Genomic DNA, 26,343 nt, shown 5'->3' with positions numbered 1-26,343 from the left:
CTATCATTGATATACCACTTCAAATGTCCTTAAACACTACTTTCCCGTGAAGAATCACCTCTAACAAATCATGCGATATCCCTCTCATTCGATCGATCCCACTACTGGATTCACAAGGGGACAATTTCCTCTAAAACATTTGGATTGTCCAATATTTCATGCAATAAAGAAGAAAGTATATTACAATGAGCTCACTAAGAAATTAAAGAACAAGCTTCAGAGTTGAAAAGGTAAACTGCTTTCTTATGGTGGAAAATTAGTTCTGATAAATAGTGTTCTTCAAAGTATTCTAGTGTATATCCTATCAGCAGTAGTTCCTAACAAATATACTATCAATGAATTGCATAGGATCTTTTCAAGATTCTTTTGGAGCAACAAAGAAGAAGGAAAGAGTAGGCATTCAGTGTCATGAATGCATATCTATTTGCCCAAAGATAAGGGAGGTTTGGGTTTCAAGTCATTATATGATGTTTCTAAAGCTCTTTTTTCCAAACTATGGTAGAGATTTAGAATAACTAAGACCTTGTCGTCAGCATTCACATGGAATATATACTATGAAAAGCTCAAGCCTATTAGAGTGCAGTGAATAGGTATTTCTCATATATGGAAAATATGCTAGATGCTAAAGATCAGATGGATCATTTAATATGGTGGGAACCTAGTAATGCTACATGTGATATTTGGGATGATAACTGGACAAGACTTGCTCCTATAAGTCAACTCATTCCTGAGAATTTTCATTTGGATCATAACATTGGGGAGGTATCACAACTCATGACAACAGCAGGATGGGATTTTCTTAAATTGTAAGTAATCTTACTAGATAATATAGTGGAGTATGTGAAGTATGAGGTAATGAGGCAATCTGCAGAAAAGGAAACACCATGTTGGACTTTGACAACTTCAGGCAAGTTTACAGTGGGAAGTGATGGAAATTGTTAAGGCAAAATGATCAGACTTCCATATATTTTCCAAGATTGTGGATGAAAGGAATGTCATTCAAAATATCCTTTTTGTTATGGAGATTAGGGAAGTTTAAACTACCAGTTGATGATGTGCTTAAGAGATATTTCCATTGTATCAAAATGTAGATGCTGTGATGATCCACAACACGAGGAAACAATGCAAGACTTATTTTTGACATGAGAGTTTACAACTTCTATACGGCGATGTTACATAACAGCAGCAGGTATTATTGGTCCCCTAACACAACTTCATCAGGCAGTGGTGAAGTGGTGGAATACTTAAGGTACTGCAAAGTTAAAACCAATTTTCAGGCAGTACCAGCATTTATTTGTTGGCAACTTCGGAAGAGAAGAAATGAAATTATGCATGGAGGCAGAATGAGTAGAAACTGGGTGATATAAGACATAAATTAAAATCTTCATAACCTGGTTGTCACATTATATCCATGGTTAAGAAATGTTCCATACAATTGGCCTCAGCTAGTGCAATGCTTGGAAGGTTAAAGATCAAGAGTGGTGCAAGATTGTGCAATGGAAAAGTCCAACTTTAGGGTGGTACAAATGTAACAATGATGGTGCTTCAAGAGGACATATTAGGCAAAGTTCAGCTGCATTTTGTGTAAGAGATGATAGAGGTGATTTGATATAAGCAGCAACTAGAAGAGTGGCAGATACTACCAACATTTGTGCAGAAGCTATAGCATTGTGTGATGGCTTGGAATACTATACTACTAAGAAATTGCTACCTGGTGTAATGGAGATTGATTCTCTAACTATGTTGAACATCATACAAGGAACATGAGAAACACCTTGGAAAGTCATCATAGAAGTGAAAAGGATCAACTACTGGAGAAATAAGGGACAAGTTCAATTTGCTCACATCCTTAGGGATGGCAATGCACTTGCAGCTTTTTTAGCTAACTGTGTGTTTAATTTTGCAGGTACAAAACAATTTCACAATTTTCAAGAGCTTATACCAGAAGCAAGGAAAATATTGAACATTGATAAGGCAATGCTACCTTGTCTTAGATACAAAACTCACAAAAACAAAGAACAGATTGAAGAACAAGAGGAGCAGCTAGAGAAGATTAATCACAAAAATTGATTGATCACACAATAGTAGTCAGCACAAAAAGAATTTGAACACAAGAAGATGATAATCAAGCAGCACTCATTGATTGTCTAAAGTTGTTCTAGCTAGTGTGTGGTATTAGCAGAAATGCACAACCTGCTAACAGAGTTGCATTAGATAGTTAAATCAGTTCCATAGTGTACTATTCTTCACACAGACATACTTTCTAAAAAGTACTAAGCTCGGGAGAAAATCAAGCTGCAACTTAGAGGAATGCAGCCAGTCCTTTGCTTGAAGATTTCATGGCAAACTGATTTCATAGCACCTAGTGAGAACTTGAGGTGACTAATAGTGGAATCATCCCAAAGTAGAAGATTCATGCAGCAGTTCAAGTTTGTTGCTGATTTAAGTGCTACTTATTAAAGCTTATTTACATTTTCTTTTGGTTTTTTATGCTTTGTCTTATTTTTCTTTTGCTTTCTTTATTACATACTTTGATTTTCTTATGGAGTAAAACACCACTAGCACACTTCTAGGTGGTTTTAATTAAAAAAAAAAAAGGTTAAACATGTCATGTAAAATGTTTAAATTAAAGAGTTATTCTTTTTTTAAAAAACAAACTAAAAAGGAGATTAAGACAAATAAATTAAAACAGAGGGAGTAGAACCACATAGCTATATAAATATTACTCGCTCCTTCTCAATTTAGGTGGCACCCTTTGACTAGGCACAAAATTTAAGAAAAAATGGGATTTAGGTGGTAGGACCCTTCTGGATAATGGATTAGTTTATCAGGGCCCTCCTCAAAAAGGAAATTTAGTCATCAGGACCCTCCTGGATAAAGGGATTAGTTTATCAGGACCCTTATGAAAAATAAGATTAATCATAAGGACCCTTATGTAACACGGGATTTAGTTCGTCAGGACCCTCTTGCAAAATGGAATTTAGTTGTCAGGACCTTCCTGATAGATGGGATTTAGTTTAGCCGGACCCTAATGGAAAATCGAAGGCAGTTACCTCAGCATACTTCTTGAGGTATTTGATGATTTAAATAAGTGCTTCTCTCTTGACCATGGTGGGCAATGGGAAGCAGGACATGCCTTCATGTTTCAGCATGTTCTTGGTAAGTTCAGACTGTAAGGCCAATGATTTCTAGAGATAAATTCCTCATTATTGCTAGTTTTTAGTGTCAACAACTCCTTGATCTCTCCTGTTGGTTGTTGATGCCATGATACTATGAAGCTATATGAGAACATTAGCATGAATCTATTTACAATATTTAAGGATCGCCCTACAGATTATGGACCAGAGCAGGGTTGTATAGGATATTATATTGGTAGTAATTAACTTTGTTGGAGTAACCAGGTGTTGGTCGGTACTTTCTGGTGGAAAGGCTTCGTGAAGGATTTTTCATGTGATGTGCTTGATTTAGAGAAATATCCAATTTTAAAGTTCAAGTGAGGCAAGAGAAACTTTCAGACTCTCAAGTTTGTGCCTTACTGCTATCTCTATGATTGCCTTAGCTATTTTGCAGAATTTATGACATTTCAATGGCTTAATACATAAATACACCCTCAAACTCGGCATCAGCTGGCAAGTATGCCCTCCAACTTAGGGTGTACACAAGTAGGCACATCAACTTGTCTCCACTTTATCCGTTGAACACTCCAACTTACAAAATAATCATTTAGGCACCTCTAAATTTATGTGCCATGTAAGTGCCACGTCAGCATTTGTGCATACGTGTTCAACTTTATACAAGTTAAGGTGTCTACTTATACACACCCAAAGTTAAAGGGCATACTTGCCAGCGAAGACCAAGTTTGAGGACATGTTTTTGTATAATGCATATTTCAATACACCCCTCGAGTGGATTTGAGTGATTTTTAGCTGATAATGATAAGTGATCGTCAGGATCAAAAATCCCAATTGTACCGTGAAGGCACCTGACCCGACCCTTAGGCGAACCCCAAATCAATACTAGTTATAATAAGCGTAAAGTAAATACGAAAGTAAAGCAAAAACAACCCAAGGTAATTAAAAGTTTTAATAATACTCAAATAGAAATATGCCTAAGTCCGACACTCCCCAAAACCTAGAAACCACAAGTACAAGAGCTACTAATCCAAATACAAATCTGAATAATACATAAATACTGTATGAAGTAATGATAGATAGAATGTAAAGATAGGAAGGAGTCTGGAGCTGTGGGACCATCATTGGCTCACCGAAAAACTTCGAGAAAATGCTCTGAAGGATCTACAAGCCTCTACTCATGCTCGGATTCGTACCTTCATACAAAAGTTACAGGAATTATAGAGTGAGTACGAGAAGCACGTGTACCTAGTAGTATCTTATACCGGCCCTAAACTATAGCGATGAAGAAGGTTGGTAGTTCTGATACTCCTCTTCTTGCTTTGTTAGTTTTATGTTCATAGTTTATAAGCATTCGATAGACAAATAAAGTATCGACAACTCAATCGGTTCATAAAGCTCATTCCTTTCTAAGTATAATCGTAAAGATTCCACCTTTTCAACAGTTAAGACAAGTATAGTCATAAAGCTTCAATCTTTCCATCAATTAAGACAAGTATCCATATGAAGATCCCACCTTTCCATCAATTAAGACCCATATGGCATGAAATCAAGTCATACAAGCATAGATGGCATGAGATGTAAAGGAATTTATGCAATGCAAATGAGTTATATGCAATGTGATGTCCATATACATCGATATACACACGTTCCTGCAGAAGGTTTTATGTGACCCATGGGGGACTCATGAGTTCCATATACCCACCCAGAATACAAAATCTCTCAAATCTCATCGGGTCTTAACCGAGCTATAATATCATCATCACTCCATCCATGTACCATATCCAATATTTGGCCTCCAATGCCTTTTCTCGTATTTCTTCAATCAAATTTCACTAATATCGTGAAAGTATGAAATGGATATGTATACACCATTCAAAACCATAATATCATTTCAATATCAAGTATATATGTCTCTTTCATAGTTTAGACGAGATATGGAGTGATGAATGCAAATCAAGTCAATATTTACAAGTATTCAATTAACTATGGCTATCATTGCCTAATAAGCAATAACCATACCAACCTAATGGATTTATTCACCATCTTCATGGCCCGAAGGCTAAACACATAATCTTCGTCACTTTGCATGTTTATTTCATTTTTAGTTACCCATAAAAGTATACCAGTACCCGCACAAGTGCTCATCACCCCACGAGTACGGGCACCCCAATTTCCCGTTACACCTCTTAATTATATTAACAAATACATAACACTATATAAAAAGTCTAGTAAGTCACTACTTGCCTGAATCTGAAGTCGAAGAGTCACTCTCCGGCCTTCCCCTTCCTCTAAGATTTCGAACAAGCACAATCTGTTCAAATACGGTATCTATATGAGAATACGAGTCTATCGATACCTATATTGCCATTTAAAGTATTCGGGTCCAAAAATTTAACCCAAAACCCCGTCCCACATACCGAAGTTCAAAATCATAATTTCATTGTGAAATCAGGTTCAATTTAGTCAAATAAGTACTCTACAAGGTTAAACGAATCCAACGATATCCATATTGCTATACTTTAATCCGAAATCCAAAAATAAACCCAAAAAAGGTAACCCCAAGCCCCAAAGGGAAAAACTAAAATTTTGACTTAAATTCACCTTACACATAGTCTTATTAGTCAACTTCCTAAGAATCATAAAGTTCTAATCACGATTGAATCCCTAATTTCATAAATCTAAAGGAAACCCTTATTTTACTACATAGAAATCATGCAAAAAATCACAAATTAAAGGATGGAATCATTAATAATTGCTTAGATTAAGGTTAGGAACTTACCCTAATGAAGAACCTTGAAAATAGCACTTGGAACTTTGTCAATTTCGAGCTCTATAGCTTCTAAAATATGTTTAGGAAGATGAAATACAAAATGGGGGTTTGAAGTTTCTATCCAGGCCTATTGATCTTCGCGAATGTGGCCCAACATCTCGAACGTGACCCTCAACCCAGCCTAACTCATTTCGATCGCGACAGACCTATTACTGTAACAACCAGTTTGGTCATTTTGAGCTTCTTGACATTTTTCCCCCAAAATACCCTTCATGTAGTCTCTTTTCTATACTTATGACTTGCGGGGATGGGTGGCGCGGTTCACGAGGAAATCGGGTGGCTCTTGGTTGGTTTTGAGGATTTTAGAGATTTCAAAGTTGACTAAGTGAAAAAAGGTTGACCAATAGTTGACTTTTGAGAAATTGCACGTCCGAAATTGAATTTTGATAGTTCCGTTAGGTGTGGAAGGTGATTTTTGACTTGGTAGGATAGTTGGTTTCAGTCCCAAGGCGTTCGTTGTGTTTTAGTTCATTGGATAGGAATGTTGGTTTTGGATGGGTTGGAGTTGACTTATGTCAACACCGGGTCAAGATGACATATTTTGAGAAATTCGAGTGCGCGAGCAAGTTTGTAGTGTGTTTTATGTTTGAAATGCATGTTTGGTTTGTGTTCACGGGGTTTCAAATGAGTTTCGGGTGTTGGATCGGAAGATGTGAAAACTTAGCAACTTTCTGGCGTCTGGTGCTATCACACCTGCAACAGTGTGGCCGTACCTCGAGGTCTGCTTTGGTGCAAGTTGGCTCACAAGCACGATGTTGGGTGAGTTAGGGCTGGTCCGCACTTGCGATGGGTTTCCTGCAGGCGCGGGATCGCTCCTGCGGTTATCCCTCTGCTCTTGCGGACTTGGGAGTTTAAGTGGGGCTGGCACCTACAACCCCTTTCACGCAGAAGCGACCTCACAGGTGCGAGAAATGTGTTGCAACCGTGAGGATTGCTGAATCAAAACCCTTTTATTTTCTCTTCCCAAAATTTGAACCTCATTTATCCTAAACCATTTTGAGATCTAAAGAGAGTTTGGTTTAAAGAGATTTCAAGTGTTAAAAATCAAGTTTCTTCTTGGGCATAAGATTCTAAACTCAATCTTGGTAACTACTAATAATTTCTTTCATTATTTTATCATCATTTTCATGATTTGGGGTAGAAGACTTAAGGTCTAAACCCAACTTGTTAAGAATGTGCATTTTCATGAGATTAATGCTTGGATTTAGGCCTATTGAATCTATCTTGTGGATTTAGACGTACTAATTAATGGGTAAACTATTCCTAAGCTTGAATTTCCTATTCAGCTTAAGATTCTTGATGTGAGATTAAGGGTTTTTTCCATAATTTGGGTTTTTTTAATTAATGAAAATGGAGGCTGTATTGGGGTTAGATTTCCATGAAACTTAGGGTTATGACTATTTAGATTATGGGAAGCATGCTTCTAGGTTAAAATTTCAATTTTTTCCTTATGGGCCCGGAGTCACTTTTTGAATGTATTTTGGGTTTCATTTAAAGGTATGGATGCCCGTAAATTCACATTCTAACATAGAATATGTATTTGATAGACTTCGATCATTCTGAGGCTCATCGAAAGGGGAAGGCATTGGCTTATGGTTCATGGTACCTGTTTGGTTTCGAGGTAGGTTATGGCTTACCTTTCTAGACTCTGATTAGAGAATCACATGTAGTTGTAGATATTGAGGAGGAAAGCATGATAGTCCTTCAGACATGGTTATGGTAATAAATCCACTGGTCTGGTATGGATGTTGTTATGTGGGCTTGTCGCCATGTTTGTTGATATATATTGTGAACATTGATTGAATCAACTTTTGTCACTCGATATCTCACCTACCACATGGAAAAGGGAAGAATAATATTATTGTCTTGAGTTGTGATTTGCATTCGTGACATGCATTTATTTACTCTGAGATTTGCGATGCTACTGTAATTGATTTCATGCATGACATGCATTCTATTTTCATACATGAATGATATGATGGTAAGGAAACGGTTGATAGCATCCGAGGTCTTTGCCGGAGAGCAAGATCGACCTGTGTGGCACTTAATACAAGAGTGAGATAACCTGTGTGGAAATTGATAGCATATGTGGCGAATGATAGCCTATGTGGAAATTGATAGCATGTGTGACAAATAACAGCCTAGGTGGCATTTGGTACATGGACTTCACGGATCCCTCATGGGTCATGACTTTGAGGCATAGCCCATAGCATGTGTGTAGGGGAGAGTTCGCTTGTGTGGCACTGCATTGCATTGCATATCATTCATACATATTGATGTGACTCACGTGACATGTGCTTTGGGTGATACAAAGATTGAATCTTTATGGGTTTCCTTAGCTTAAAGGATGGAAGAATTGAACTTTTATGATGATGCTTGTTCTAAATGACAAAAAGACTGTGGACCTTAACTTAAAGTATGATTCGTGACTATACTTGATTTCCTTATCTGTTTACTTGTTGATTTATATATCTTATATGCGTTATCTAATCATTTCGGTCTATGATGCCTACGAGTACTATGTGTTTTCGACCTTTTAGATCCCTTTTCAAGCTTTATTAACTCCTATTTGACCTGCGAGGACTGTTCGCACGCTTCCCGAGGTCATCGGAGTTGAATTGGATAAGTTTTGGGAAATTCGCTTAAAAGCAAAAAATGGTGGACTCAAAGGTGACTTTTGGGTAAACGGACCTTTATCGAAAATTTATAAACTCCGAGAGGTCCGGGTGATCATTTAGAATTTACGTGTGTATTCGGTTTGGTTCCCAATGCACTCGAGTGCATTTTGGGACTTAGGGTGGGAAGTTAGCTTTGAGGTATCGGGAGTTGACTCGGTAAACGAGACCTCCGTTGGGAATTCCAAGGCCACGAGTGCGTTCGTAGCGTATTTTTATGCATGTCTGCATATATGGTATGTGAGCAGATGGCCTTGGGTGATAGTCGGGATTTCGGGTTGAGATTATGAACTTAGAGGATTCTGGTGTCTGGTGTCTGGTGCCCGCTATGGCAGCAGCGGTACAGCTCCAGTGGTAGCCCTGCCACTGAAGCAGTCATTCGGAATTGGGCAGGACCGCCAAAGCGGTCACGGGACCGCAGAAGCGCTGACGCTGAAGCGGTAAATTTGGGCGCAGAAGAAGGTATTGGGCTGAGTTGAGTATAAAATCTTAAGCTAAAACCCTTATTTGCCTCATAACCTCATACTCGGTTCTAAGGATATTTTGAGGGCTTTTCAAGGTTCTCGGCAAATTCTTCTCATTGGTAAATGATTCCACCCTTTTACTTCATTTAATTCCCATGATCTACGCTAGCTAATCTCCATTAAATGCTAGAATTCTTTAGAACTTGGAAGAACAAGAGCGGGGTTTTTAGGTTCTTCATTCTAGGCTAGTAAATCTTGATTTATTGTTTTGGTTAGCTTCATTAAGCATGGAATTGATGATTAAAATCTATTATTGCATGATTCCTTCCTAATTAGTGGCTAAATTATGGAATTGGAAGTTAGGGTTCATATCCAAATTTGGGGGTTTGCCTAGAATCCGAATTTAAGTGATTTGTTGGTTCTTCTAGCTTTTTATTAATGGGAATTAATCATCTAGAGCTTAATTTCATGATTGAGATCTTTAGATTCCTAATTTCACTTTTCTAGTTCATAAACCCTATTCCATAGGTTGGGAATTTGGGTGTTGAATAGAAGTAAGGTTTGAATGATGATTCTTCTTGATTCTACTTTCATATTCGGATGTAGCTAGACTTTCATTACCTTGAGGCGCAACGAAAGTGCAAGGCTCACGATTGACACTTTGAGTTTGTTGTTCAGCCTTCCAGGTAGGTTACGGCTTACAACCTGGTTAGACTTCGGTTAGCGAATCATATGCATAGTTAGTTTGTGTTGGAGAAAGCATGTGAACCTTCGGGTATGAAGTTGGGATGGATATTGTCTTAGGTTGGGCCTTGTTGTGTGATTTGGGGGCTATCCACCCTGTTTCATTATTGACTTATCTTGTTCTATTCACCTATTGGCTCGTCGCCACGTTGAGACATCGGATATTGGTGATTAGTGAGATATCATAGTTATGATTTTGCGATAATTTACCTAATTGATTTTGAGATGGGAATTGTGATTCCATTGTGGCTTATTGTGTAGCCTTATTATTGATTTTACTTGTATGCCATGTGTGGTACTGTTTGGAATTGAATTCGCTATCGATTTTACATTGCATCATATTCATACCCATCTCCATGATAGCATTGATATTGCATGGATACGGTACTGATGATAATAAGTGAGAGAGTATAGCCTCCGAGGTCTTTGTCGGAGAGCGTAAAAGAGAAATGAGAGTCTGTGATTCGAGGTCATTTACCAGAGCGGAATGAGTGAGCGTTGCCTGAGGTCTCTTGCCGGGAACGAATGAGACGAGATTGATATTGTGAGGGGTTCATGTGCAGCACGTTGATAGTTGATATGAGATCTTGTCGTTGTCATCTTCATGCCTACATCATACATTGAACACTCATCTTGCATATGTATATATATATATATATATATATATATATATATAAGGCACATTTGACATGGGGTGACGATGTGGCCTGGGTTATGAAAATCTATATATATCTATAAGTCACATTTGACAGGGGTGACGATGTAGCCTATGTGTGATAGCATATATGTATGTAAGGCACATTTGAGACTTGATGTTCCGCTCGAGGCGTGTGTGTACGCGGTACCGATATATGGCCATTGCATTGCATCGTACTTGTTATCATCATTATGATTGGACTGTATTTGTGTTGTGGATACTTGATCGAATACTTGAGTGAATATTTTACCGGTTATGATGAGTACTTGCAACACTTGGCATCAGATGCGTTAACATTAGGCTTAATCGGATATGATGAGATTAGGAATACTCGGGTTTAGATACTTCACTACAGGCTTGATCTGTTATAGAACCTTGTTGGTAGCTGGTGATTTTAAAACTGATGTGAATTGTTGATACTTGAGGACTCGACATGTATTGATGAGACTATATTATACTTGTACTTGAGCATGCCTATCTTTCATTTACTTTCTATATATATGTTAGCTAACTGAGGACGGCCTATGATACCTACCAGTACTTGTTGTTTGTACTGACCTGCACTTACTGCATTCTTTTATGAATACAGAGTACCTGGATAGATCTACTTCTATCCCTCGTGGTTGATATTCGAGGATTGCTGATTCGAGACTCTTCAGGGTGAGCATGAGGACCTTCGCTGCCTGAACACTCTTTCTATTATTATGTCTTGCTTTCCGTTCTAAGACATGATTTTGAGAATATTAATGTATTACTATTATTTAGATTTGTAGATTTAGTTAGATGCTCTCGTATGACCAGACCAGATACCGGGGTGGATTCCATTTACTTCAGCACTCATTTTTATTATATCTATGAGACTTACGTTACTTTACTTTACTTTCTTCCGCTATTTTCTATCTATTGTGAATGTTGGGATAAGGGACCAGATTTTGGGGATTTTAAAGACTAAGTTATTCTTTCTGCATTTGTTTAGGTCACCAAAATTGTCATTTAGTACTTTCAATGTATTTAATTTCCGCATTTGCTTTTAAAAAGAGTAAATGATTTAGGGATGGTTCGCCGACCGAGGGATAGTGTAGGTGCCATCATGACTAGCGAAATGGGTTAAGACAATCGCGAACACGATGGGTCGGCTGACCCAACCAGCCTTTTTTCCTTCTTCAGGAATACGAGCCCCAGCTCGCGATTGCTGCCCTCATGGTCCACAAAGCCTCATGAACGCGAGTCTTCTACGCGAACGTGTACAAGGAAACTAGCGACAGCTGAAACAAGGAAAAACTGGTTTCACCAATTTTCAATCCGATACCCGAAACTTATTGGGAACCCCCCGAACACAAACTAAATATGCATTTCAGTCATAAAATACGCTACGAACACACTCGCGCACTCGAAATTCCCAAAAGAGGTCAGCTTTACTCTGGGTTAACCAAGGTCAACTCCAAAACTTCTGAATCCGATATTTTCAACCAAAGACCTAAAATACAGCCAAACGCCTTAGGACCCGAACCAAAAGTCTGACTTAGTCAAAAATCACATTCCATACCTAATGGAATAGACAAAATTTCAAAAATGACACCTTTACCCCCGATGTTGACTTTGGTCAAACATCTTCATTTCCTTAACTTAGAAAACTCAAATTTTACTAAAACCAATCCAAACCCCCTAGTTGCCCCCCCCCCCCCCCCCACAAGTCAAAAATACCGAAATGAAACCATTAGAAGGGTATTTTAGGGAAAATAAGATAAAAAGCTCAAAACGACTAAGCGAGTCATTACATCAGATAACACTTAAAATAGCGATCGTCTTCGAAAGGTAAAAGATAGAAAGATACCTGGATCATCAAAAGGCTAGGGATATCTAGACAGCAAATCCGATCGGGTCTCCCATGTAGCCTCCTCAACTGGAAGATGCCTCTATAGCACTTTCACTGAAGCTATTTCTTTCGATCTCAACTTCCAAACTTATCTATCCAAAATGGCTATCGAAACACCGAGTCCCATCGAATCACATGAGAACCATCTGAATGTTACTTCTTCAGGATCAAAACATGAAAAATTAGGTGAACACCCGACAAACCCGGAGGTAAAGCCAACTCATAGGGTCGGGCTAGCTATTACTGGCATTTCATTGAGGATGTTTCCTCTATCTCAGCTCTGTTGACCAAGTTGACTCAGAAGAAAGTCAAGTTTCAATGGTCCAATGCTTGTGAGAGAAGTTTTGAGGAGTTGAAAATGAGGTTTACTTTTGCTCCAATTTTGACACTACCTGAAGAAACCTATGGGTTCGTGGTATATTGTGGTCTTGGGTGCGTTTTAATACAGTATAGTGAAGTAGTAGCTTATGCATCTATACAGCTTAAGAGTCACAAAAAGAATTATTTGGCTCATGAATTGGAGTTGGAAGCCATGGTATTCGCGTTAAAGATATTGTGTCACTATCTGTATGGAGTACATGTGGATATTTTCACTGACCACAAAAGCCTTCCGTACATATTCAAGCAGAGAGAGCAAAATCTTATGCATAGGAGATCGCTTGAATTACTCAAGGACTATGATGTGGATTTTCTATCATCCGGGGAAGGAGAATGTTGTAACTGATGCTCGTAGTCGGCGTTCCACTGTAAGTTTAGCTCACATTGAGGTAGACAAAAAGGACTATGGTAAAGGTAGTCCACCGCTTAGCTTATCTAGCAGTTTGACTTGTGGACTCCGAAAATGGTGGTGTTGTTGTTCAAAACAAGGCTAAATCCTCCTTAGTAGCCGAAGTAAAGGAGAAACAGTTTAATGATCCCTACTTATTACAGCTGAAAGAGGGGATTCGCAACATAAGACAGTGGCTTTTGAACAAGGGGGAAATGATGGTATTTTGAGGTACCAAGGCAGATTATGTGTTCCAGATGTGGATGAACTTAGAGAGAGGATCATATCAGAAGCACACAATTCCAGGTACTCTATTCACCCAGGTTCCTCAAAGATGTATCATGACCTCAAGGAGATTTATTGGTAGAATGATATGAAGAAGAACATAGCAGATTATGTGGCTAAGTGTCCGAATTGTCAGCAAGTAAAAGTCGAGCACCAAAGGCATGGTGGATTGGCTCAGCAAAATAGGGATTCCCGTTAGGAAATGGGAGATGATAAATATGGACTTCATAATAGGTTTACCTCACTCATTTGGAAAGCATGATCCAATTTGGGTTACTACAGACTGACTTATCAAGTTAGCAGACTTTTTGCCTGTAAAGACCACTGCTTCAGTAGAGGATTATGCCAAGCTATATATTCATGAAATTGCCAGGATTCATGGGACCCCAATATCCATCATATCATATCGTGGTGCTCGGTTCACAGAAAAGTTTTGGAAATCCTTTCAGAATTGATTAGGTATAAGGGTGAATCTCAGTACAAATTTCCATCCTCAGACAGATGATCATGCAGAACGCACTATTCAAACTCTTGAGGAAATGTTGTGGGCATGCATCCTAGATTTCAAAGGTAATTGGGACGATCATTTGCCTCTCATTGAATTTGCATATAATAACAGCTATCACTCTAGTATCAAGCTGGCACCGTTCGAAGCTCTGTATGAGCGAAGGTGTAGGTCACCAATTGGTTGGCTCGAAATGGCGAAGCAGAATTGTTGGTACCAAATTATGTCCGTTAGGCTATAGAAAAGGTCAAGTTGATTTAGTATCAGTTGAAAACAGCTCAAAGTCTCCAAAAGTCCTAGTAAGGCGTGTGGTGTAAAGACTTAGAGTTTTAGGTTATGCTTGGGTATTTCTGGAAGTTTCACCCACGAAGGGTGTTATGAGATTTGGGAAGGAAGGAAAACATTGGCTCAGATACATTGGGCCATACATTATTCTATGAAGGATAGGTCAAGTAGCCTCTGAGCTCGAGTTACCACAGGATTTGGTTTCTGTGCACATAGTGTTTCATGTGTCCATGCTAAAGAAGTGTGTAGAAGACCCCTCATTTGTTGTCCCTATTGAAACGATCACAGTTCAAGATGGCCTAGCTTATGAGAAAATTCCTGTGTCTATTCTCAATAGTCAGTTCCACAGGTTAAGAACTAAGAAAATATTACACCTCGTAGTCTTGTACGTTAAGATTTGTTAGGTGTTACCTATTCAATTGTAGACACTAGAGTTATTTTTTAGGATGTATAAGGTTATATGCGCTTATCTTATGGATATGAGGGTTTAAGTTCATGTAATAGGTCATGGAAGGATTGGAGAATAAGTGAACTAAGTAAATTAAGTTATTGGAACTTTGGGAAAAGGATGGGCAAGGTTTCGCATGATAATTTTGGTCTAACTTGAGAAAGGAATATCTCCTAGTGTATCAGGAGATTTGAAGTGAAAGACAAGCATAAATTGAAGTTCAAGAATCCTAATCTCCAACGCAACGAACCGCGCATCAATCCAACATCAGAATCAAATGACATGAGCATTTCAGATGGACTGCTAGAGTAGGGATTAACCATGCGCGAACGCGCCTGGGAGTGGCACAAACGTGCAGAGGAGCACTGAGCAAGGCTACTTGAACGCACAGAGAAATTTTTAAATCGGTGCCAACCGACTTAAACACTCTATATAAGGGCCAAAACCCTCATTTTTCACCCAAATTATTTCCCTCCCAAAATCTCAGCAACATATGGGAGTGTGTGCATGTCATAAAATTGAGGGATTGGAGTGATTTCGAGTGGTGGAGTATTAATCGAGGCTCGGGGGATGTATAGCGGTGACTATAGTATCATCTTGGTGGATTTTGGCTTGGATTCAAAGTAAATATTGAATATATTGTTGTTCTAGTAAGAACAACGTATGAATCTCTCCTTATTGACATTGATTTAGGTTTACTTACGAAGATAGAGCTATTAAATAGTCGTATAATGAATTAGTTGGTTGAGAAATCGGGTAAACATCGTGTGGGATGTTTTATTGAGTATATTGGTATTGATGATGATGTGGTTGATATTAGTGTGGTTATTGGTGTTGTTTTGTTGGTATTGTGATTTTGGGCTAGGGTTATAAACAGAGGAGATGTTGCCCGAATTTCGGCAGGTTCTAAGAGGATTGAATTTGAAGGCTTAAGACAAGCATATGACGATAATCCTAACAATAGTATGAATGGTTTTATATGTAGATCGCAAGATAGGAAGTAGGTTGGAAAGTCGAGAAGTAAGCTTCAGGTATGTTAAGGTTGTTCCTTCTTTTCTTGGCATGATTTCACATATAGTAAGAGCGTAATGAACCTTGTGACTAGAGATTTATCAAAGTAGAGCTTATCATATTGTTGTGTAGCTTCCGAGTGTTATGTTAATCTTTCTGAGGGGCCATAACCCCTTCCCATGTCCATGAGTTCATAGAGAGACAGAAAAGACGTGTTACAGTATCAGTATTTTTCAGCACATGCATGATATACATATATTTTTTCTTAGCCTGGCCACTTAGTCAGTGAGACAGATATGCCTAGCCTACAGATCAGTGAGACATTTTATTTAGCTTAGCCACTTGGTCAGTGAGACATTTTTATTTTGCCTGGCCGACGAGTCAGTGAGATAGATTTGCCTAGCCGACAGGTCGGTGAGATTTCACATTTGCCTGGCCACTTGATCAGTGAGATATAGGATACTATTATATTGCATTTCATTGAGACAGATTAGAGAGATACTTAGGGAATTCTTTGGCCTCCAGATTGTATTATTTTCAGTTCAGTTTCAGTTATCGTTTGCCTTACATACTCGGTACATTATTTCGTAGTGACGTCCCTTTTGCCGGGCGCGCTGCATTCATGCCTGCAATTATAGATCGACAGATTGATAGACCTCCCCAGTAGGCAGGATCTGATATCAGCTGATTGGTGAGCTCCCTTTTTGTTCAGAGTTGCTACGTCTTTGGAATCTCTCCCTTTTTATTATAGATTGTATGGGCGGGCCGGGCGCTGTCCCGACCATGGTACAGTTATACTTTCCCCAGAGGCTTGTAGACGAGTCCTATATATAGTGTGTCTGTGTGATAGCCTTGTCGGCTTGTATATGTCTACTTGGATAATGTTGGCTTGGTACGATCATAGTATCCTCTTCGGCTTGCTCAGTTGTGTATATATATTTTATGTGTGTGTGTGCCCAGTTCAGACCAGATAGTCAGTATTTGTATCTATATCCAGATTGCAGCCTCACCGGCTTATTAGTATTGTCTGTGTGTAGGTATGCCTTATCGATTTAAGTTGGGAGTTACTCCCCCAGGGTTTCATATTTAGAGTGGTTCGCTCGGGCCTAGTTTGGCATCGAGTGCCGATCACGCCACTCCAGATTTGAGGGTGTTAAAAAATTGGTATCAGAGCCGGTCTATCCTAGGAAGTCTACAAGCCGTGTCTAGTAGAGTCTTGTTTATAGATGTGTTGTGCACCACATCATATAAACAGGAAGCTACAGGGCATTTAGGAATTGGTTACCTTCTTTCAGATCTAAATCATGTTGGAGATCCAAGTCATAGGAGATTTGAGTTAAACTTACCCTTCCATATTCGTACACTGCTATGCCGATTACTCAGATGGCTGTAGCTAGCCGGAGAGGTGATGCAAAAGCTGGTAAGGGAAACTGTAGGGCACACCCAACAGTTGAGGCCCAGTCTGAGGGCCTAGGTGAGACCCTATCCCAGCCATCATCAACGACTCCACCACTCGAGGAGCTCCCGAGGGAGGCAGTACCTCCAGTACCCCCTCCCATACCAACAAACCAAGATATTTGGAGTGCGGTGCACTTATTGACTCAGCTTATAGCAACACAGAGACAGTCGAGAGCACCTGCTGGAAAAGTGACCACTGATGGGTCCAACAGTTCGAGGGTTCATGAGTTCTTAGTACTTGATCCCCCAGAGCACTTAGGGGTTAAGCGGGATGAGGATCCGCAGAACTTCATCGATAAGCTTCACTGTATTTTTAGGGTCATGCATGCTACCGAGACCGAGGCAGTAGAGTTAGCGACTTTCAAGCTTCGTGATATAGCGATCTTATGGTATGAGAGGTGGGAGACAGCCAGAGGTCCTGAGGCACCTCCAACACATTGGTCTAAGTTTTCAGAGGCCTTTTCTTGATCATTATTTACCGTTGGAGATACAAGAGGTGAGGGTAGATCAGTTCTTGACTGTCCAGCAAGGCAGTTTCAGTGTTCGTGATTATTGCCTTCGATTTGATTTCTTGACCAGATATGATCCATCCTTCTTTGATTCATTGAGCGTCAGGATTCACAGGTTCAAAGCGGGTTTGCACCTCGATTATGTTGAGACTTGTACCACTGCGGCAATGAGTGATAATATGGACTTTGCTCGTATCCAGGCCTTCGCACAGAACTGTGAGGATTGTAGACGTCAGTGGCAGGCGACTGAGAGGATAGAGAGGGAGCATCATAAGAGGGCTAGGACTACCAGTCAGCAGGGTGATAGTAGGGGGAGTTTCAGACCCCAGTACCAGGGTAGGCCATTGATAAGCTCAAATTACACCTATTAATGGTAAACGCGAACGATGTCAAATATAGTAACCCAAGTAGGTTCGGGTCGAATCCCACAGGGAATATGGTGTGAAAAGGTTAATAAACTCGTAGAATGCTTAATTTAGGTATAATGTCTTAATCCGATGATTTCTATAAAAGTTGGGTTTTTATGACTAATTGCTAACTAATTGCTTTGGATGTAATTTATGGTAAAAGAAACCAAGGTTGTGTATCCGTTAGATAAAGTGTATGATCATGGGTATTGATCTTGCTATACCTCTAATGGATCATTATATGAATGCACTTAACCTCTATACGAATCTATACTATTTCCCAATAAATAAAGATTATCTCTTTTTATGATTTTTCCAAATAGAAGAAAGTAACTGTGAAGAACGGTTGATTATGCCAAGTAAATTCTTCTTATTCCTAAGTGAATTTATTAAACAAAGTTTAAAGCTTTGAGTCCTTGTTATTTATTCTTACCAACCCTAATTATTTTCCCAAATAAATCAAGGTTTATGGCTTTAATCAATGTTTGCAGCCATTAATTATGAATGAAGAATGAAAAATAAATAAACCCTAATAATCCATTATGTGTATATCAATCACAAAACACCCATCAATTGGGTTCACAACCCTAGTAAGGGAATTTAGCTACTCATGACAAAGAACAAGAAATAAGAAATTGAAGAATTCATAATTGCATACTTTGGAAGAAAAGAGGAATTGATGTTTGAATCTTCAAAAACTAGAGAGTATTTGATATTCTAAGTCAAGAGGCAAAAATATAATAACTGATAACAAATAAAACCCTACATTGGCTATTTATAGGTTCTGAAAACGTCAAAGTTACAGATTTATACTTTGGTCCCCGTCGATGCGAAATACGGTCCGTAAATCACAATACGGACCGTAAACCAGTTTACGCCCAAGGTTTCCTTCAAGACACGAGCACTTGCAGCCTCCTAAAATACGGACCGTATTTTGATTTACGATCCGTCTTCTGCATGATCGTCTTTCAACTTGCAAACTTCAACTTTTTTCCAACTTTCTCAATAATTAAATACGCTTTGAAATGCAGACCGTAAAGTGGAATATGGTCCGTAAAAGTTGTTCGTATTTCACCATCTTCTCAGTATGACTTTCTGTTCCGCTTATCTTTAAATACGCCCATGGAATACAACCCGTATTTGAGATTACGGTCCGTATATTGGGTTTACGGCCAACTTCTGTACTTTTGACTTCTTTCATCCAAAATTGTTCCCTTACCTGAAAAACACTAAAAACACATTAAATTGCCACTGACTTGCCTAAAGACAAGTAAAACTTCTCGTAAAAAAGCCTTGGATGCCCCATAATTTTCCGACACATCAACACCCCCAACTTAAAGTCTTTGCTTGTCCTCAAGCAAGTCATACAACACAACGACTCAATCTAACACCTAGATATCACAGAGTAAGAATGTCTATATTGGTTTTGACTCTCAACTACCGGCACACGTGTTTTTATTCCAAGAACCACCCCATTTTTCGATGTCCAAACCATGTACACAACCCTAACAATGAAGCTTCAATGCATGACATTACGTTATCGAACACATTATGATGCACACAAACGCTACTTTAGGCGGTCACTCTATTTTGCTCAATTCTCACCCTTATGCCCTTACATAGACCAAAGAATGTCCCAACACACATATATACAGCAAGAATGGGATGAAGGAAAAAGAGAAAAGAAAAACATTCACACTCACAAATAAATTCATATCTACACATGCAAATACCACAGGCTTGCCCTTATTTTCTATGTTTTCATCCCAGGCTTGTTCGGTTGTGATCACATTAGGACTCTTGCAAGGAGACTTGTTGGGACTCTTTTCTACCTGACTAATTATCGCCCAGACAACGAAAGGGTTGGTGTGGCCACAGCTACAACTACTGGCGCTTCAAAAGGCTTAGATTCTAAGGGCGCTACTGAAAGCCTTTTTTAGGTCCTGTAATAGGGAGGTGGCCTACTGCGTTTAGGTATAAGAAGCCCCACCCGGGAAGAGAGTGTAAAGCAGTACTCACTCTTGATTTTCTTTTTCAATTGATTTCTAACAGGATTGGCAAATGGCACTGGGGAGAAATCCTTTGATTGCGTATTGAATATAGATCCATGTCTTTCTTGTTCTTTTCTGTTGATAGGTTAGTTTGATGGAAGGTGTGAGCCTCTTCAGTTGCAGTGAAAGTTCCCGACTTTGAACTCTTGAATAGGAAAGAGGGGGAAAACGGACGATGAGATCAGGAAAGGGGACGACAGGGGCAGGGGAAGCTACTTCATTTGGGGCAGGCGCCGGACGAATTACGGCAGCTAAATCATCTGCTGCACAGTAGTACGTATCGCCCGGTTCAACCAACTGTCCGTCCTGGTGCCTTTACTACTGATTTGACCGCTTCTCATCATTAATCCGGGTTCACTTTTGCTTAGTGGGGGCCTATACAGAAGTTGCTCCCACCGCGCCAGGCACCTTTGAGTTCACGGGGTGAGGTGATGAACTTGTTGGGTCTTTCTTTATGGTAATGAAATCGCTTTGATTGAAAAGCCCTGAAAAAGCGGCCCGCCTTTCATCATCTATACCAGCTGCCACGCAAGAAGGTTCTGCTGAGACTCAAGTCCCCCTGCCGGAGCTCCCCGAACCTGAAGTGGAAGGAGAGGGGCGTTCAGCCACTTGACTATAGCGATTAGGCGGCGTAGGGAACTCTTTCTAATGAATGAATCCGAAGCGGAGGAAAGATCTGGTGAACCGCTTCGCTTATCTGGCCATCGGCAGAGCCCTGGACCCAAGTAAATCTACAATTCGATCGCGCGCAGTAACTGGGAGTCCTATTAGACCTAAGGCCAACTTCAATGTTTTGGCTTGTAATGTAGGCTTAGGGATGGGTAGGATACTTTTTGGATATTAGTGACTCACCCTCCTTGAATGCTACGACATCTCTTCTCCTTAATTCACCTCTTTTTCTTTCCAACCCCTTTATTGTCTTTCAAGCTTTCAACTTCGATGTGGTTTTATTCTAACCAACTTACAAAACGTTTTTTGTTACAATTTTCTGATTTTTTTTTTTTTTTGTATCTATGCAACTACCACATCGAATCTCCACTAGCAAACTCCACCACCCCCAACTTATGTTTTAAACATCTACTACACATTTAATTCACCCCCAACTTAGGCATTTTGCCTCATCTATCTAGTAGCATCAACGGGGGAACAGGTGCGAAGATGGATTAATTGCACAAAGGGTAAGGTTTCATAATTGGCTGGCCAAGAAAAAAGGGCAAAAAGGGAAACTAGGGATATAATCATTTTTTGTAAGGCTTATTTAGGCAAAGTGACTATTTACGCAAAGAAATCCTAAGATCATCTCACAACCAAACTAATTTTCGGATTTCAAATAAGACAACCGGGCAATTTCTAGATTATACATGCATAAACAGAACCGAACTAACAACCCAGACACACATCGGCATAAGGACAATTATTTGTACACTTGTGACCTCTTAAGTAGTCATTCATTACACACAATACCACAATAATCATAATGTCATATAAAGAATCAATCATGTCAACCAATAACTGTTCTAAGTATGCATTTTTCAAATTTTCATTTTCGAGGGGTCCAAAATTTCCACAAACCATAACATGCCATTAGTTACAGAGTAACACCAAATAAGTCAAAACTACTCTATTCAACCTAAGAAACATCCAAAACATGCCAGTTTCAGCAAAAACAAAACCCCTCAGGAAACGAACTCTGGCAAAGAAAAGCCGAGGGGGTTCCTAAACATATATTTATAATACAACTGTACCAACACTCTCACCCCTAACAGAAAAGTCAAGCATTGTCCCCAGTGCACCACCTATAAGAAGAAGGGAAAGAGGTAGTACTTGGGCGCCCTAGGCGCTGTGCGTATCTCAAGACTGGCCCGATGCATCAGGCGGCTGACTAGTGGACTCTTCTGGTCAGCGCTGCGGCTAGACTAAAGACTCAAGGATGGCCTGCTGCATCTCCTTTTCCTCTATCCTCTTCAATCTCTTGGCCAATGTCTCGGGGTGCTCAGATGTCTCACGGACCCTCTTGCCTGTATCTCGCACACGAGGCTCGACATCCTCCGCCTCCTCCTCAGACTCCAGCAGATCCAACACCTTAAACTTACTAGGCAAAGTGGCATGTGGTGCTGGAACTGGTACGGCTGCCTACCTGGCGCTTTGAGTACCTCAATCACCTTCTTCATCCTCTCTAGCTCACTCATCAATGAGACAGACTCCCCACCTGGTGTGGTCTGCTCTCGAGTCACCAACCTCGACTCAAATCCATCCAGTCTATCCTGGTACACTTCGTGCTTCTTCTCGAACTCTGCACGGATCTTTGTGGCAGCCTCTGTAACTAACTGTTGAACTATTTTCACCACTTTTGGCTTGAACTGTTGCAAAATCTTCCCTACTTGCCTTTCAGCCTTCACTGCCTTGAATGCAATCTGGCTGTAATTAGCATGGCTGAAGTGAAGCAACTTCAACTCTGGATCGGCAGGCTCGGTGGACTCAGTGGCAGTGGCAGACCCAAAAGGAGGGCCCTGTGTAGCAGGAGGTGGTGATGGAGGCCTCGCCTTAGAAGCACCTATCTTGGCTGTAGAAGCCGGTGTATCTATAGTATCTCGGACACCTGTAGTGGGAGCAACAGTCTCAGTAGCAGCAGCACCAACATTGGGCTCTATTGGATCAGTCCCATAAGCATGGCTAGGACTGAACTCTAACTAAGTGTCGTCTTCATCACCGAACTGATCTACCTCTTGGTCATTCTTGCCCGGCTCCTTATTCTTCCTCCAATCTCCCACATGGGCAGCTGTGATAGTGCCATCCCATTCCAGAAGCTGAAATATCTTTGCCTGTCTATACAATTCCGTGATAAGACATAGGAATACCATGGTTTGTTTGGGCTTGTGTGCCCTTACATGCAGCTCCTCCGTAATGAGCTCTCCAATATTCATCGGGCACTTTGACATCAACGAGGCGATAGTGACAGCCTGACTGGTGAAGATGGTGTTATTTTCCTGGGTTGGAGTGATCCGGTACCTAAGCAACATCCACCAAAACTTAGCTTCCGTCGATAAGGAACTCTTAGCAATTTTTACTTTTCCATCATTTATCCATTTTTGCTTATGTGGCTCAGATGTGATCATGGCAGCAGTCCATTCCCTCACAGATTTGTTGTCTTTCCTGTCCCTCTTGTCTAGGTACAAGCTCAGATCAGTAAGTGCCACAAAGTCATTGCCAAATAGCACTCTGTTGATGACCTTGGAGGAAATATCGACAAGGGAGTTCCGGACTGTAACATTCTCCAACATATGTATTTGATGCCAAGCGCGACTCGACTTCTTCATAGATAGCAACACTGCTTCGTATGATGCATAGAATTCCTTCACAATGTGCGGAGCATAAACTCCTGGTTCATTGGTGAAAACATCCAGCTTGTACATCTTGACGGTCTCGTCTAGCTGTGGGTATGCTGCAACACCATCGAAAATTAGTCCCCGCTCTTCAAATATTTTCCTCTGCGGCTTTCCCCTAGTTTTTGTCCTGGCCATCCATTGATCATACAATTCCTTTGACCCTTTGACCGAGAATCGGAGTTTTTCTTCCTCCAGCCGTTTGGTCCGGACGGCTAATTTACGACCCTCTGGCGGTGTACCATCATCTGGAGAATTACTAGCATTTGGATCCTCTAAGCCACTCTCCCGTTCCATTTGTTGGGTTGCCTCCCTGCTTGATACTTCCGCGTCAAGATCCCCCTCTTCAGACTGGAGGCTTGCGACGCAGACTTGGACGGTGTCATGGTTGGGGATGTAGATGGCCTGGCTGATATGCCTTGCGTGGGGTCCCTCTGAACTTTGGTGGAGGTATAACTTCTGAGCACTCGGATCCTGATTTTTCCCCTTCTGAATTGGAGGTTTCATCTATCAAATTAAATTTTGAGCGCACTTTCTTTCTTGTGCCTTTGCGTTTGGCCCCCACTTTCCTTGCATTCTTTTTCTGACCCTTTCCTGAAAAAGACGCATTATATTAGCTACAATGGAAAAACTAATCAAAAAAAAAATAACTGTACACAAAAATTGTGTTCTGTCTGTGGCCGTAAATGTAAAAGACAGACCGTAAACTGAAATACAGTCTGTAAACTGAGATTGTAAACTGCTTGTTCTTTGGATGAGCTTTCGCTTCCTCAGTTAAATGCTTAAAGACGGATCGTAAACTGAAATATGGTTCGTAAACTGAGATCGTTTTTCGCATCTCACAATCACAGACATAAAACAAGTTTTGGTTGTTGAAGTTCATTGCAAATCCTGGTTACACATTGTTTTGGGGATTGGGTTAGTCAGACTTCACAAAAACAATTCACCAACTTCTCATCAATTACTCATAAGTCATGCTATTGGTGGGCATACCAAAACCTCAAATTTGAACTTCAAGGTGTGGAATGCCCTCCAACCCATTTGGGTCTTATTAAAATACTTCCCAAGAGATTTAAAAAACTTAAAGATCATTATCCCCACACAAGCTCATTAACCAAGAAATGTTCAGAATAAATTGCACAAAAACCCTAGTCTAATCAACACCCACCAACTTTTGCAAACCCAAATTACAAAAATTAAGAGTGGAGAGTGTCAATCACACCTGTGATGATGAATACTAGATGATAACTCGAAGGATTTGAGAGAAAAACTAAACACCAAACAAATAAACCAAGGGCGGAGAAAGATTAGGGCTTTTTCGAATTGGGTGAGAGTGGGTGGATTTCAGATGGTATGGACTGGTGTATTTATGGAGTTTAAGAGGTGGAAGATTATGGGTTTGAAATGCAAAAGTCGTGGGGTTATGGTGGAGAAGGGTCAGTTATGTTTTTGAAGTGGTGGGAAATAAATGAAAAAAACGGTTCCTCTCTCTGCCCACGATTTAAATGATTGCCCCCCCCCCCCCCCTTTTTTTTTATTTTTTACGAAATACGGTCCGTAAAGTGATTTACGGCCCCCGTATTTAGATATATTTCTTTGGGAAGTGCACTGTATTGTGCCATAAAGGATTATGACCAGATTTACGGGCCGTATTTTGAAATACGGTCCATATTCCATGGTCGTAATTTTTCATGTTACAAGACAGTGCTACTATTTTGTGACATTGTTAAATACGCCCTGGTTTACTCGTATTGTGAAATACGGTCCGTAAACTCCAGGCGTATTTCGCAATGTTGCAAAATAGTCTCTGTGATTACTTAACTTACCTGCTACTCATCAATATTTTCTGCAATATGTTCCTGCACCAAAACAACCATTACCCTATATGCAATCAAAACAAAAAGAAAAACACACATTACACTTGGGTTGCCTCCTAAGAAGCGCATGAGTTAACGTCGCGACACGACGGCGGTACCCATTCACTCCTTATCAGCAAACACCGGGTCAGCATTCGTTCTGAGGTGCTTCAACCGGTATCAGTCAACAATTCTATCCCCATCAACCATACCATGATAGTGTTTCACCCTCTGCCCATTCACCTTAAATGTCTAAGTTCCATCTACGGACTTCAGCTCAATCACCCCATGGGACGAAACACCTACCACCTCAAACGGACCAGACCACCTTGACTTTAGTTTGCCTAGTAGCAACTTCAACCGAGAGTTAAACAGCAAGACAGGATCACCCTTGTAGAATTCTCGCTTCAAGATTTTCTTGTCATGATATTGCACAATCCTCTCTTTATACAGTGTTGCACTCTCATATGTCTGGTACCGAAACTCATCCATCTCATTCAGTTGAAACAACCTAGGCTTAGTCGCCTCTTCCCAATCCATATTCAACTTCTTTAAAGCCCACATATCCTTGTGTTCAAGTTCAACTAGCAAGTGACAAGCTTTTCCGAACACGAGCTTCAAGGGTGAAGTCCCAATCGGAGTCTTGAAGGCAGTCTTGTATGCCCATTGAGCATCATCGAGCTTGCAGGCCCAATCAGTCCTATTTTCATTCACCGTTTTAGATAGAATACTCTTGATCTCCCAATTGGAAACTTCAACCTGCCTACTTGTCTGAGGATGACAAGGTGTTTCCACCCTATGTTTTACGCCATATTTCTCCATCAATCCCGCGAAAGATCTATTGCAAAAGTGGCAACCACCATCGCTGATAATAGCCCTCGGGGTACCAAAACGAGTAAATATGTTCTTCTTGAGGAACCCCGTGACACTCTTGGCCTCGTTGTTCGGTAAAGCCACCA

Source organism: Lycium barbarum, chromosome 10 (genome assembly GCF_019175385.1).
Source record: "Lycium barbarum isolate Lr01 chromosome 10, ASM1917538v2, whole genome shotgun sequence".
Lineage (NCBI taxonomy): Eukaryota > Viridiplantae > Streptophyta > Magnoliopsida > Solanales > Solanaceae > Lycium > Lycium barbarum.
This window is presented reverse-complemented; position numbering follows the sequence as displayed.